At 40.7% G+C, this 10,514-nt stretch overlaps 1 long non-coding RNA gene across 7 annotated transcripts; it reads right to left on the reverse strand.

The window, feature by feature from the left end:
• Positions 1-222: 222 nt before the first annotated feature.
• Positions 223-6,558, reverse strand: LOC308410352. Of its 7 annotated transcripts, none has more exons than XR_013974164.1 (4): positions 5,725-6,558; positions 5,463-5,598; positions 2,085-2,206; positions 223-1,874 (listed from the first exon to the last, which is right to left on the reverse strand). It is a non-coding gene; the product is annotated as an uncharacterized lncRNA (long non-coding RNA). The 7 variants fall into 7 exon arrangements; XR_013974165.1 differs by having other exon boundaries at positions 2,085-2,231; positions 5,463-5,595; positions 5,725-6,557; XR_013974166.1 differs by having other exon boundaries at positions 2,085-2,231; positions 5,486-5,595; positions 5,725-6,556.
• Between the last annotated feature and the right edge of the window lie 3,956 nt (positions 6,559-10,514).

A 10,514-nucleotide genomic window follows, 5' to 3' on the forward strand; every position in this document is an offset into this window, starting at 1 on the left:
AGTTGTACCAAAACTATCCATAATTTCAGTATGCTCAGTTTAGGATTAGTTTCACTTGCATTTTTACTTATTTATTCACTTTTTAAATTTTGCTTCATGTTTTTCTTCTTTTCTTAACGGATTAATCATTCCCCGTTGTGAAGACTGTAGATGACACTACTGATTTGAGTTCATTTATTTTAATATGTCTGTAACTTGTACACACTTGTACTTGCTTTATGTTTTATATTTAAGAGGAGTAAAGTTATTCATATAGTTTTTATTCTTTATAATATGTTGTGCAGATCACTGCAGTCATACTTATCTTTACAGACAAGGTGAATAGATAGGTAGCTAGACAGAGAAAGAGAGAGAGAAAGAGAGAAGATGCATTATTAATTATTAAATCCAGTCTGATGAGAATTCACTGCTTGAGTTCAGTTTTGGTGTTAAACTCCCAAGAATACCACCTGGATCAATAGTCTTTTTTCTGATTATTGGCAAAAGGTTTACAGCGGTCTTCTTCTTAGAGATGCTGCTAAGGCTGTAATTAAGCCAAGAGATACAATAACTGAAAACATGTGCACATAAAAAAATCTCCTGATGAATGAATCACAGGCAAGGATATGCTGTATAAACACTGTATAAATTAACAGTACTCAGTGCTGGTTCTAACAGCCAGAGCTGCTTCAAGCTTTATCAGAATCACAATCAGAATACTTTATTAATCCCTAGGGAAATTATGCAAGTTACAGTTGCTCCAGTACAGTAACATTAAGAAAAACAGAAAACAAAACCGACTGAGACAGGACTCTTCTAGACACTCTAACACCCACCAGGACAATGTACATTTCAGATTTTTCATTTAAAATTTTCAGATTGTCTATTTTATTTAATTCATGTAATGTACAAAATTCACCCGGGTGGGAGGTATTGGTATTGTCCAACATTGTCCTTATCTTGGACAACATTGTAAATGGTAAATGGCCTCTTCGACACCACCTTAAAAGAGTGCAGCTCCATACACACAACATTACTGGCCTTATGGATCAGTTTATTGACTCTGTCGGCATCAGCAACCCTCAACCTGCCGCCCCAGCATGCAACATCATAGAGGATAGCACTGGCCACACCTGACTTATAGAAAATCCTGAGATTGGTGGTGTGGCTCTGGATTCCAGGCTGACTGCAGGTGAGGTTGTAGGTGAACATCTGGCACAGCTGTCCTGTGCCAGATGTTCTGTTGACCCACTGAGAGAGGCTTCATTTAAGAATCACCAGGAACACTGAAGCTCATTGCACTGATCAAGCAGGACTCATGATCTTCACCAGCAGCTCCCTCACAGGGAAATCTTCAGAGCTCCACCGCAGGCCGACCCCAGGAGATGGATAAACCCAGCATTTCATGAACACTGTGATGGAGACCTTTGGTTTGTGTAATGTTATAAATACTCGTTTTTTTTAATGTGCAAAAAACTGTAAAGGAATTCCAGATCACAAGTTTGTAGTTTGACATACAAGTGATGACCTTTGAGCTTCATCAGGTTTTATTTAATTGTGTCAGAGAAAATCAGCTGTGCTCTTCATGCAGCTGAGTACATCAAGTGTTTAAAACAGAAGCTGTGCAGGTCTGAGATCAGCAGCTCGCTGAAAAACCAAGCTGAGGTCCTGTTAATGCTGATATATAGTGACACAGTTACATGGGTGATTAGTCCTTTTGACTTTTTGTCTTTAACTTTGTCAATAAAACAGCTGCAGCTTTCACTGACAGCACATGTGGTACTTTAACCTTTGTACTGTTTTCATCAGTTCATTTTGCAGCTAACATGTGAACATGATGGATGATCTGTCTGCTCTCACTGGTTGGTGCTGAGGTCCAAATCTGAGGGCAGCTCCTGTAATCACAACGAGAACAGAATCATCACAAACTGAAATATGAAGTTTATCTTTCAAATCCCAAATAAAGCTGATCCTTCTCTGTCCTCACACACCCAGGATCTGAAGCTCTTCTCTTACATTTTTTTTCAGTTCTACGGTTCAATCCATAGTTACTTATTAATGAGGAGTTACTGAAGTACAAGCTTTAAAAAAATAAATTGGTTTACTGTCTTTAAAGATGTGGCAAGAGACTAGGGTTGCCAACTGAAGGAAACTGTTTCCAGGGCCTACTCCGTGGATCGGCTTCCTCCGAGGCGTGGACGTCTATCAGCAGAGAATGTACCTTCACCTATCAGCAGAGAATGTCCCTTAGTCTGTAACACAGTCAAATATATTCTCAAGTAATATTCAAGCATGCCATTCAGCGTGTTAGTACGAGCAGCTCGGGAGCAGCTTGGGAGAACAAGAAAACAGAGACTGCTTTAGATTGTCTTCCCAAAGTGACTCAACTTTATTCACAAGTACAACAGTTTATATAGAGGGTAAAATTCATGAGACAGCAGATTTATCAGTTTAAACCAGTACAGACCAAGATAAGGCAGCGTCTTCCTGCCCTTGGGTGAAGAAGCATCCTTTGTGTAGTGTATCAGTTCAGCTACAATTGTGATTATCTCAGCGACATATTTTCAAGGCACAAAACAAAGAGTTCTTACATTAGTGAAATCTGAAACAAACCATTTGGCCTCAACAGGCGTCTCCTAAAAGATTAAGAAACTAATGTAGCTGAGGGAGTGATCTCTGTGGTATTTCAACCTTGTACCAGCCTGTGATTCTCACACATCAATTCTTGGGTCAAAGAGAAAAATAACTAAAACAAAGGGGCCTTATTGAATGACAGAGTTTTCCTGCATAATGTCACTATAAAACAATATCCAGTAAATGCTACCATGGTACTAAAATACCTAACACCAACCGTCCCTTAAAAAACGGAATCGTCCTGTATTTCGAAACAAAAGTACACGTCCCGTATTGAGCTAATAAGGGACGCACTTTGTCCCGTAATACAGTGATAATCAAAAGTAGTCTATAACTTTTAATGGAATTAACACTTTGTTTGAAAACATAATTCCCAGCCCCTCTCCTGCTTTGTGACCAATGAGCTGACAGCACACTTATGACAATTCGAGTATAACAATTCAGATTACCGCTCATCTCATTGGTCGAGGAAAGGTCGCTTACAGAGAAAATACCGGAAGACAACAGATGACCACAACAAGAAGCATGGCCAACAGGGAAACAAACGCCGACACTGCGGTGCAAGTCTCGGACGACAGTACACCTAAAGCTGGGCAGACACTGTGCGATTTTTTTCAGTCACGTTATTCAGCTCCTGCTCAAACTGCACGATTGACTCGCAGGGGTTAGAAGTTGGTAGGTCACGATGCAGGGTCTCACACTATACCGCCCGATGCTCTGATGCGACCTGAGTGCTCACACTGTGCGTCCATAAAATGAAGGTTATAACAGAAAATCTGTCGCTCTCTCTCTCTGTCTTTCACTCACACAGACACACCACCACCATCAACTTTGCTAAATTGCTAATGAAAAACATTGATCAGGCAGCTGTGATTGAGCACCAATGTAAATCCAACTATTTTCACGGTTGTTGTGGTCGTGATAATTTTGTGATGCCACATCGAAAAGGCTCGGATGAGCTTTCCAAAGTTCTACAAGTTGTGCCTCCATCGCTTGTGTCCAGATCACACGCGGCACTGCCGTGCTGCTCCGTCTTTTTCACCGACGTTTGCGCGTGAGCAGTGTGAGCGCCTGTGGTGACACTAGGGCTGCCACGATTTGTCGACTAGTCACGATTACGTCGACTATCAAAATCGTCGACGACTGATTTAATAGTCGACGTGTCGTTTGAAGCTTTGTAAGATCGCAAAAGACGCAGGAATAATAGCAGGATTTAAGAGTGTAATAACGGACTGAAACAGAAGATGGCAGCACAGCATGTACAAGGATGCCAGCTGCCGTTAAACCCCGAAGAAGAAGAAGTAGCTGTGTCCCAGAATTCATAGCGCGGCCCAGCTTAGTTTCCAACAATGGCGGTAGCTAGTTAGTTTTAATATTACTCTTATTATTCTTTCTGGGTCACAAAATAAACGTTTAACATATTTTCAGGCGAGAATGTAGCTGTGTAAACCTCAAATATCTGCTCAGTTTATCAGGACACCACATATTTTCAAAAGCGCTCCGACGTTTTCGGAGACGTCTGTTACCCACTAGCTCGATAGCTAGCCGGGGGCTAGGTCACTAGCGCCGTGAGAACACCGGACTCCCGGCAAATTGTTTTCAAACCCACACTCAGGTTAAATATATATGAGTCACTTAGATAAATTAAAAATGTTGTTGTTTGGCTTTTTTTTTTTTTTTTTTTTTTTAGTATTTTATTTGTTCCTGAGTAAATCGGTTTGGCTGAGATTAAAGTTATAGTTTTTACACAGCTGAATAAATGTCAAGCAGACAGCTGATTATCAGAAGTGTGAGATGCTGGAGAATATACCCCGGTGTCCTGTTATATTTTAGATAGCAAGGAGTTTATTAAACTTTACCGAAACAATCTGCAAATTTCATTAAAATTTAATAAACTATCATCTTGTCTTTATTTTTAGTTAGCACCTTAAAAGCTTAAAGCTGTAAGCTAATGATAGTTATATAAGCTGTAGTTTTAAGTCCAGTGGATGATGATCTGATTAGTCGACTAATCGCAAAAATAATCGGTGACTAGTCGACTATCAAAATAATCGTTTGTGGCAGCCCTAGGTGACACCCTCACGAGCGATTGATGATCGGGAGCTGGTCGTGAGGTGTTAATCACTTCTCGTTACCCCACGTATACTACACAACGCACAATGAAGGCCAAAATCGGTCCGATCACTCAAAAATCGGCTCAAAATGGGCCTGAAACCGCACAGTGTGAGCCCAGCATTAGAGCAGCAATGTTTGTTCCCCTCAGAGAAAGGGAAGAATGGGAAAAGGAAAACACCTGGCTGGAAAAAGTTAATATGGGCATGTGCAGTGAATATCAGCGCTATGTGGCCAGAAGTGTGATAATATCACTTATTTTGTGTAATAAACAACTGCAAGGATAGATGATTACAACAAATTGATAACTAATACATAGATGAATAATGATGATGAGTTATGATGCGTAATCATGTGAACAAGCGGGTTTACAAACAGGAGCAGCTGATTAGCATTAGAAAAGCTGAAATAATACCTCAACTGAAGCCAATTGTACTAAATGCACTAAATGTGCACTGTTACAAGAATATTTTTCTTTCTATTGTTTTCTATTATTTTAAGTTAAGCAGGACAGAGTTCTTTTAAAGAAAGATTTACTTATATTCTCAAAAGTTAAGCATGACAGGCTTCTGTTTAAGAAAGAGGCCTGTTTTATTGTGTTAATGTTGTCATTTTGAGCTAAAAATAAATGGCTAAATGATCATTTGTTTCACATGTGTTCATATCACAAAGAATAGAATATGCATCTACTTAAATCAACTTAAAGTCAAATGGTTAAAAAAAATAATTTCACACACAAAAAAAGAGCTAGAAAATTCACCACACTGGGAAGGGTGAAGACAACTGGGTCGCCCGGTGTTCCAGATCTACTGGCGTTTAGATCAACTGGCGTTGGTCGAACAGATGTGTGTCAGTCTTGCGTTTCAGGAGCTGCTACCGACAAACCAGCAAAAAAACGCCAAATGTGTCATCTGTGACATTTGTGAGGTTGTCTCAAACACACTCCGTCAGTCTTGATGCTGTTGAACAACAAAATGCTTAAAAATGTGGCGAGTTTACCTGGTGATATCCTCATGCGCGACGCGATCGCGAAAACAGCAAACAAGTAATACCACGCCGATGTTGTTCACAGGACAGCAAGAGTAAACGATCGGGAGACTCTTGTCGTCGTCATCGTTCCCCTCGCACGGTTTATTTCTCCGAATTCAGCGTTTTTGCTTCACAACTACAGCGTGCTGTTTACTTTGTGCACTAACATGGAGTCGAGTCAACCAGCGCCACCTCTGGCCAAGTGCCACAGCCTACAGCCAGATCAACCTGTGACACACATCTGCACCACGTTTGAATTCGTGTCATGCACATTTGTACCTTTCAATTGTGTCTGTTTGTGCGTCATGCAAATAAACCTTTGAAAAGAATGAAATGATATCATATATTCCTTATTGGCCTACATTTGTACAAAATTCCAAATTATATACACAAAGTCATAGAAATCACCACTCCAATTGGTCATCATGATTTTGATATTCTCTTTTTCCATAACAATGAAATACGCCTTGGACAAATATGACACATCAATATTTCATTAGTGTTGTAACATCACATGTCGCTAGCATAGTCTGTCTGTGTCTTTTCCCTGAAAATGAATATTTCCAGCCAATATAGGCAATTCATCAACATGGCTGGAGTTATATACAGTCTGTATAAGTGTGGTTAATCTAATGAACATTTGTAAGGAGACGGCAGTTACTGTGAATTCACAGCAGTTACACAGTGATTAGTAATAAACAGCCAGTGAGAGTGAGTGGATATGACTGTTCCCACCACTAACACATGACCATAGCCCACTACTAGATTAACTTGTGACACATCTGCACCTGCTGCTATGATCACAGTGAGTAGAGGCTGAGTGGCTGCACTTACCCCTGGTACATCCAAATCTGCCCACAAACATGTTGAAAGATGCAATGCCAGCAATGTGGATCGTCAACACTAAAAACAATCAGTAAGCGAAGACAACAGGGATCACTTTTTTCTGTTTATTTAGCACCCACAACATTTGTAGTCGCCTTCTGCACAAGGGAAGTCCACACACACCGTGTGGTACCACTTTCCACAGAAGGTGCAATCTGCAAGATTGAATGAGATTGTCAGAGTCATTGTCTGGCTGTTTATTACTAATCACCTGCTGTACATTCACAGTAACTGCCATCTCCTTACAAATGTTTATTAGATTAACCACACTTATGCAGACTGTATATCACAACCAACTCTAACATGTTTGTTTGCAGAGGGCAGACACAGACAGACTACGCTAACGACATGTGATGTTACAACACTGGTGAAATATTAGTGTGTTCACGACATTTTTCGTATGGGCAAAAGTATTGATATCAGGATGGTGATTCTTATGTGTATGTCATTTGGCATTTTGTACAAATGTAGGCTGATAATAAATACATGATATCATTTCATTCATTTCAAAGGTTTGTTTGCATGACGCACAAACAGACACAATTGAAAGGTACAAATGTGCATGACACGAATTCAAACGTGGTGCAGATGTGTGTCACAGGTTGATCTGGCTGTAGGCTGTGGCACTTGGCCAGAGGTGGCGCTGGTTGACTCGACTCCATGTTAGTGCACAAAGTAAACAGCACGCTGTAGTTGTGAAGCAAAAACGCTGAATTCGGAGAAATAAACCGTGCGAGGGAAACGATAACGACGACAAGAGTCTCCCGATCGTTTACTCTTTGTGTCCTGTGAACAACAACGGCGTGGTGTTACTTGTTTGCTGTTTTCGCGATCGCGTGGCGCACGAGGATATCACCAGGTAAACTCGCCACATTTTTAAACATTTTGTTGTTCAACAGCATCAAGACTGACGGAGTGTGTTTGAGACAACCTCACAAGTGTCACAGGTGACACATTTGGCTTTTTTTTTTGCTGGTTTGTCGGTAGGAGCTACTGAAACGCAAGACTGCCACACATCTGTTCGACCAACGCCAGTTGATCTAAACGCCAGTAGATCTGGAACACCGGCGGCCGCCTCGGGTCTCTCCTCCTGCCTCACCTTCCCTCATCCACCTGTTGCCTCTGTGGAAGCTCCGCCATAGCCACCACCAAACAACTGAGTTATTTTTACACATCGGCCAGCATCTGGCCAATCCACCACCTCTCATTGTTCATGCCGTTACAAAAAAAAAAAAAAAAAAAAAAGTCATCAGCCCACCATGCAAACGTCCGATGGCTAGTCCAGCTATGTTAACTTGTTAATCTTTCCCCGAAAAAATGTTTTCTGCGGTGCCGTCTTTCGTGCTTGGCTCTCCTACCTTTGCTAACATGATGCGCATAGTGCAGAAGCCGGTGCTGCATTCACTTACCCTCGGATATCTGAGCTTCACTGTGAAACCATAATCGTACATTTGATATTTCATTAAATTTTATTGTTTTAGCTTCGGGGTGGCACCTGGGGTGGCCAGTCTGCAGTAAGCATTTGTTAAAGTGTATCTAATTTAAACTTTTGTAGTCAAATATTTCGCAGCTAAAGATTGCACCAAATCAACTGCTTTCCACCTAAAAGTGATGAATCAAGCAAAATCCAGAGCACACAGTGTCCTTTAAATACTGCAACAGCAGCCAGGAGTCATCTGTACATGTAAATGCCAACTTTGAGCATCAGTTGAATTAGAGTAGCTGCATTTCCTCCTGCAGGAGCTTGATACATACAGATCCTGTAGCTTGGACAGATTAGTACAACATTACAGCCACTATGTGGAGCTCTTTCTCTATTTTCTATATTTGATGGTCTTTCCCTTTTAGGTGAAAAGGGAAAGACCATCTTTAAATCTAGGAGGGTATCTAAGGGTACATCTTTCACCATCTTACAATGCTGTGATTGCAACCATTCCCCATCTCTCTGTGAATGGGACTCATGGCCATTGAGCAGTGGTCTTTGATTAGTGGTTGTTGATAAATGGTCATGAGAATTTGCATATTAATAATGAAGGAATTGACCTCCCAGCCCATTGTTCCTTCAGTGTTGCTAGTTTCAGTCATTATGCAAATGTACTGTTTATTGGGGAAACCTGCAGTCAGCTGAGACTGAAGAAGTCGGTGATGAAACGTTTCTCCCACTGAAAACGCTACGTCCAGAAGAACAGAATCAACTTTTGGGGGTATCTGACCTTACATGGCCCCTCTATATGCTTTATTCTCATTAACATTATCAAAATCATATTGTTGTCTGCGGATATCTCAAATAGGAAATTTACCACTTTTTTCCAGTCACGTGTTATTACTTCTTAAGCTAAATTAGTTATCGCCACCACCCTTGCCTGTGGGAGCTCCATCTGGGGCCTCCATCTGTTTTATCCCGACCTTCTTTGCTGAGCCTTTCCTTAACTGTGTTCCTGCCTCAATATTTTCTTCTTCCTTGGATTTTCTCTGTTGTTGCTGTTGCTTTTTTGTTTTTCTACAATTTGTTTCAGCTCTCACACATTTGCAACCATCAGTATAGTAATTTGACTTCTTACAGTCACACTTAAAAAGGTTGACCTAACAAGTATTCAATTTAGGCATAACATATGTTAAACTATCACCATCTGCTGGCTACTATAATTTTCAAGTCAAGGTTCAAATCCTGAACAAAGAGGAGAGACAGAACAGAGGAGAGGCATATACAGAAAAGAAACATAAATGTAAAGTATGTTAAATCCAGGTTTGATGTTTTAGATTATTATTTGAAAAATAAAACAAAATGTCTCAAGTAATAATCTGTTTGAAAAGCACATCATACACTTTCTGAAAAACAAAAGATACATTGTCCAGATACATGTACCGGTACTATAGGCTGAGTCGATTTTAATCAGTTTAAATGCCTGTTTCTGTCAAAGTAATTTAATTATGGTGGGCATGTTGTCCTTGTGTCATTGAGATAATGTGTTTAAGAGGAATCATCATGTTGTCCCTGCAGTTCAAAGACTCCCTCTGGCTACAGTCTGTGAGGAGAAAGAGTCAGGAAGTCAGTGAGTGCCTGAAGGACTAGGATCCACGTGAGGATGGCATAAACAGCATCATAGACTGCATCACTGAGATCACTGCCTATGTAAATATATGAACCATAATTCCAACAACAAGCCCTGGATCACCACTGACCTGAATACTAAATGAAAGGAGGGTCGTCAACTGCTCATAATTACCTATAATTTCCTTATTGATTCATAAAGTATTCTGATTCTTATAACCCCACCAATCCCATCTTCCTGTCTGAAACCCCTGCTTGTATACGTTTGTGACCACTGGTCAGTTCGGGAGATGGCATGAGCTACTAGCTGATGCAGTGTGCTCGCTGTCACCTGGATGATATTTTGGTGGTATTGTGAGAAAGCAACCAAACTCCATCATGGTGAATCCTTCTCTCCCACTTCATCCCACTCTACTGAGACAACAGAGCTCTTTCTCCCTCAGACAGGTGAATACACTGATAATATTCCATTGTGTAGTTTTCTATCCAGGTGTGCTTTTAATGCACTGGGAGTCCATTTGGGAATCCATTGTCTGTCAGGTTCTTTTCAGATGTAATTTCATGGTGGATCTAAAACTGATGGTGCTTTTCTTTGTTCATAACTCCATTAATTTTGACATGATCGCCAACACGACTGACTGATATGCAGCTCCATACCATGACAGAACCTCCACCATGTTTTACAGATGCCAGAAAATTCCACATTGGATTTCTTCTCTCCACAAGACCAAAACGTCCAACTGGAATTCAATATCAAGGATCACAGATGGGGTTTACACACCTGAATGTATATACACATGTATACTGAGGGAGAGGAACGTAC

The sequence above is a fragment of the Rhamphochromis sp. 'chilingali' genome (genome assembly GCF_963969265.1).
Source record: "Rhamphochromis sp. 'chilingali' genome assembly, chromosome: 14".
NCBI lineage: Eukaryota > Metazoa > Chordata > Actinopteri > Cichliformes > Cichlidae > Rhamphochromis > Rhamphochromis sp. 'chilingali'.